This window comes from Phyllostomus discolor, chromosome 5 (genome assembly GCF_004126475.2).
Source record: "Phyllostomus discolor isolate MPI-MPIP mPhyDis1 chromosome 5, mPhyDis1.pri.v3, whole genome shotgun sequence".
NCBI classification, from domain to species: Eukaryota; Metazoa; Chordata; class Mammalia; order Chiroptera; family Phyllostomidae; genus Phyllostomus; species Phyllostomus discolor.
This window is the reverse complement of record NC_040907.2, coordinates 53991617-53997137: the sequence shown is the minus strand read 5'-3', so window position 1 is coordinate 53997137 and position 5521 is coordinate 53991617. Positions and strand designations below refer to the sequence as shown.

General features: G+C 36.2%; 1 pseudogene; it reads right to left on the bottom strand.

Moving 5' to 3' along the window:
• Positions 1-904: 904 nt before the first annotated feature.
• Positions 905-1552, bottom strand: LOC114496531 (annotated as a pseudogene).
• Between the last annotated feature and the right edge of the window lie 3969 nt (positions 1553-5521).

The window sequence follows — 5521 nt, the reverse complement described above, 5'->3', positions numbered from 1 at the left end:
TGCTGCCGCCCAATTCTCCAGCTTCTCTTTATAAAAAATTGCTTAAGTTCAGGTACAAGGAAATCAGAAAATGTCGGTGTGTTGTCTTTGAGAAGAATGTAAACATCATCTAGTCCAATTTTTACAGACAAAGGCATCAATCAAACAAATGTCTTATTCAAGATCACTTAATGAGTTCAAAACATAAAGAACTTAATATGCATGACAAGGACAATGGAATGGAATTCTAATCTTTAGATATTTTGTATTTAAAAATAATAGCTACTTTGGTTTATTCTTTAACACTTACAGAAGCAAAGGCCTTATCAATTTTATTCTTAATTTTATCACATATTTAAACACTAAAATATTTAGGCCTTATATGTAATGTGCAGATAAGATCAATAAAATGAACATTCATTTACCCAACATCAAGTTTACAGAGAACTTCCTGAAGTTTATTTCTCATATTATTTTCCTCTTACTTTCACTACTTATCTGAATGGTTATTAACTAACATAAAAGCTCCACAATTGTAAACATATGAGAATATATATGATAGAGGTATATTTTTCCAGACATTATATAATTTGCTTCTGAATAATTAAAAAGTTGTGTTGAATTTTGCAGTGATTGCTTTTAAAAAAGACAAAATATATCAGATTATTGTGTTCTGAAATAACTAGTGTTTTACATCTTAAAAAAAACAAACTATAGAGTTACACGTGAAGAAATCTTGAAATAAAATAAGTAGAACAAAGAACTCTGGTATAAACAAAAGGCATAGTGAATCACTAATGTAATATGTAAACAATAATTGTTATCTTTCTATTCTTCCATTTCAGAGAGTGACAATATTTCTTTTTTTTCTTTTTTTTTTAAAAACACAGATCACCTTTATTAGAGGAATCTACTTTTTCTTTTTAATGTGAAAGCAGGGAGGAGGATTTATTTCCCTTTCTGGGCCTTAATTTTCCTCAGATAGAACTCCAGCTCCTTGCCTTCTAGCACGTAGCCATCTGCTCGGCCACACTGGCCTGGTCTTGAAGTGATGCATGCAAGAAGCTTGCCCTGCTGGAACTGCTCCTCCAGGAGACTGCTGATTTTGGCGTTCTTTTTCCTTTCATCATATTCCTTCTGAATTTTCTTTGATCATTTTTTGTTTAAAATCTCTTCCTCTTCAGGAGTCAGCTTGGCCCCCTTCTTGTGGCCCAGGGGCAGTGCATAGTGGCACTTGTACCACTGTTGGTACGGTGTGCTGTCGATGAGCACGATGCGGTTCTTTACTAGGGTCTTGGTTCGGACCAGTTCGTTGTTGGATGCATTGTAGACGACATCAATAATCCTTGTTTTGCGCGTACAACACTCTGAGCCCCAGGAGAAGTTGCCCATGTCCAGCCTCAAGGCTCGGTATTTGTTGTTGCCTCCTCGCACCCGAACTGTGTGTAAGCGCCGGGGCCGTTCTTAGTGTTGGCAGCGGGGCGCCCCAGCTCATATTTTCGCTTCTTGTGGTAGGGCTTCCTCTTGCCCCCGGTCTTGGGGCGCTGTGCCAGTTGTCCCGAGAGATGCCCATGGCTTGGCGCCGGCTGGAAAGAGAGAGAAAGTGACAATATTTCTTTATATCTTTAATTGCTACTTATTGAAAGTCAAGTTCTTATCTTCTTATGTAAACATAAAGAAGAAAATTATGGGCAATCATGATCCACAAAATCTATGTACCTAGAAGAGAAAACCTCAGTGGAAGAATCGGGCTGTAGACATTGTCCAGGTCAGCAGAGTTTTTCAGGTAAAGATGAGTGATTATACAGTAAGTATCACAGCATGGTCAAGAATATTTCAGTATTAAGTGAAATGGTATTTCTTTCAGTCCATTCCATCACCATAGTTATTTGAATGGTCCTTTCCTCCTTTTTTCCTCAATTAAACTGATTTTAAGCCAATTTGTAATTTTACTTACTGCAGTGGAAAAGAAACCAAAAATATATCCTCTATAACAGCATCTCGGTATATATATAAAGTGTAATTCATGAGCCAAGCAGCAGCAGCATCACTTGGGAACTTGTTAGAAAAGTAAATTCTCAGGAAACACCCCAGTCTTTCAGAATAATAAACCCGGTGGGTGGGTCCCAGAAGTCTGTGTTTATGTGGTTCTGCTGCACAGAGCCACGCTGACAGAGATTAAAGATAACACACGCCATTGTAACTTAGAATTTGCCTGTGAAATGTGATTTAAAAACTGACAGTTGTCAAAGTCCATCAGTTCCACATACCTTTGGCAGATGTTTACAACTGCACCTTAAAAATTCAGTTATTTTTTACTGACCGGTGTGGGTCAGTTGGTTCATCCCACAAAGCGAAAGTTCACTGGTTCAATTCCAGGTCAGGACAAGAGGCAACAGATCGATGTTTCTCTCACATTGATGTTTCTCTTCCTCTCTTTCTCCTTCCTTTCCCCTCTCTCTAAAAATAAATAAACAAAATCTTTTAAAAATTTTTAAAAATTCAAATATCCTTGGAAATGCTATTGTTCTAAATTGATATGTTTAATAGCCAAATGACACATAATTCTTGCCTGTGTTTACTCAGAGTCCACTCATACATTATTCTTCTAAACACTAGGCTCTGGAAGATGGTCAATAATCAATTAGTCTCCAGATCCATACTCCTTCAGTCTCATACTTCTTTACCTGTCTAACAATCTCAGGTTTGTGCAGGTTACGGTTCTATCTACTGCCCTGTCTAAACACGTTTTCATGGGTTCCTTGGTTTTCCTGAAAGATTAAGAATTCATGTTAGAAATAAAGAAAAGTTTCTTAAACTGTGATATGCTTACCCTAAGAATTTAATGTGATTTTGGGGGGTATATTAGTAAGTCAAAAGTTCTGAATTCCTGAATTTGATTTGCCATGAATGCAAAGATAATAGTTGTGATTTGGAGTAAAGAACTAGTTATAAAAGAAGGAAAAATATGCCAGGAAGATGTAGGGAAACAAATCACCTACATTTACTTATGTGACTAACTTATTCTTGTTTCCCATTTAATTCTTTGAATATTTATCTCTTTCTTCACACTGAGTATATTACAATACTTAGCATTAATTTTGGCAACATATATTAAGTAAAAAATAAACATATTTTGATATTAAATTTTATTATGAGTCATCAATGTTTTTAAATTACATTTATTGTGGTAATATTGGTTAATAACATTATGCAAGTTTTGAGGGTATGATTCTATAATATCTCATCTATACATTACACTGTGTGCTCAATACCCCAGAGATTAATCACCTTTTGTCACCATCTATTTGGTGCCCGTTGCCCTCTTCACCTACCCTCCCCCCACTTCTCTTTGGTAACCACCGTACTGTTGTCTGGGTCTGTGGGTTTCTTTTTTGTTCATTTGTTACTTTTTGTTTTATATTTCACATATGAGTAAATCATAGGGTTCTTTTCCTTTTCCATCTCACTTATTTCACTTAGCATGATATATTCCAGACCACCTCACTTTGTTACAAATGGCAATATTTCATTCTTTTTATGGCTGAGTAGTATTCCTTTGTTTACACATACCACATCTTCTTTATCTAAACATTTGTTGAATTCTTTCCACTAGGTGAGACCAGGTTTGATAGCAACAGGGTGAACAGGAAATAGAAGTTCAAAACATGAGTTTATTGGTCAGAAGTAGACAAGGCCTAGCAAAGGAAGACATTCTTAGTACCCAGCAGAAGTGGAGGTCTTCTGAATCTCTGTAATGAGGCAATACAATAACAAAGAAAGATAATAAAAAGGAAAGATAGGTCAGTGAAATCTGACTTATTTTTATATATCCTACCTATAATAGGTGTACAATTACTAAAGAAGATGTGCCAAATACACTCCATGGATGCACACTCTCACAACTTATAATGGCTGTGTGTAGCAGGCCCTCAGGACTGGTGAGCAACCAGCCAAAACGCAAATCACTACTCTAAAGACAAAGACCAGACTGATCACAAATGCCTGGTATTTTCAGTTCAGAGAGAAAAGAACAGTTAGTAATGTCCTTGTTTAGAGCACATAGCAATGGCAGAAGGCAACTTGGCAACAGAGAAAATGAATGAAATAAGTTATGTAAGCCGCTGAAGTGGACTGCAGGGTCAGAGAGTTGATATCCAATGACAGAGCTGTGGAGTCAAATAGGATTAAAGGGACCTAGGGAAGACCTTTCTCACTCACCTAGTGGGTGAATAAAGGTCTTGAAGGAATCCCTGATAACTCCATTTGCCTCTTTTTGGACTCAGTACCAGTTTCTACTCCTTCTGCATTGATGACAGGATCTATTAGCATTTCAAGTATTTCAGTGAAAATAATAAAAAGAATAATTAAGTTGTTACTTGATAAATGGAGGGAAATATTTCAAGTGGCATCAGGTTGCAGAATATCTTCCACTGGAAGCACAAGAGCTATTTACTTTTGTTGTAAGCTCAATTATATTTGCTCACGGAAAGGGGACCTGCTCTGGTAAATGCCGAAGAGTTATAATAAGTACATGAGGTATTCAAATGTAATTGAAGTAAATTAAGCTACCCAGAAAATTTTGGATCTATCTCTTACAGCTCAACTCTGATAGAAACTGACATTATCTTCTCAAAGTAAACTGTTTAAAATAAGCATTTATTTATTTTCTATTACATATAATATGATGTTATATATTTCTATTCCCAAATCATTAAAACATGTATACTTAGGTCTGGTAGAATATTCCCTTGGGTTAATTAAACAAGGATACAATATTTTATACTTCTTATATAATATATTAAAGCTACATAATTTGAAATTTGGGGAATGTGGCGTGATGCCCCAAGTCTCTGACTGTGACTTATTTTGTGCTATTGTAAAACTTAGAATATCAAAGCATGAGATCATGTTTGGACAAGATACCATAAAGAATAACATCTCGTAACCTGTATGTTCTATGGTGATAGCAGTGAGTGGAATTGGGAGATGACTAGGATATTATAATGTCCTAGAATAATGAGCCTCACTCTGTATTTGTGGGGCCAGGTCATTGCCTGACTCTAATGTCTTGGCAAATGTCAAGTGGTCAGTTCAACCTTCTCAATGCCCACAGGTTCAATTATCCTCTGCTTTCTAGTAAATGACTCTAAGAACTTAAGGTTCCGGTGAAAATGGGAATGATGAATCTTGTGGCTGATAACAGATATCTTTACACAGACATGGTCCATTTTAGAGATGAAATCAGGGACTAATCTATTCAGTGAGCCCTCTCCTGTGCCATTCAATGTCTTTTTTTCTATTCCATATTTGTTGATAGACAAATCAATGCATCAAAATTCCTTAGCAGCAGTGATGAAGGTTTCCTACACAGAGGAAACAGCCTGTGCCCCTCTGACGCTGCTAAAACTGAATGCATTTTAGCAAATACCTGCACATAACACAGAGTGACATTGATTCTGATTAACATTTCATTTAAAAATCGATTTCATATACTCTCATCCACTAGTGAAGTCATTGCTTTCATGAAATGCAATATTAG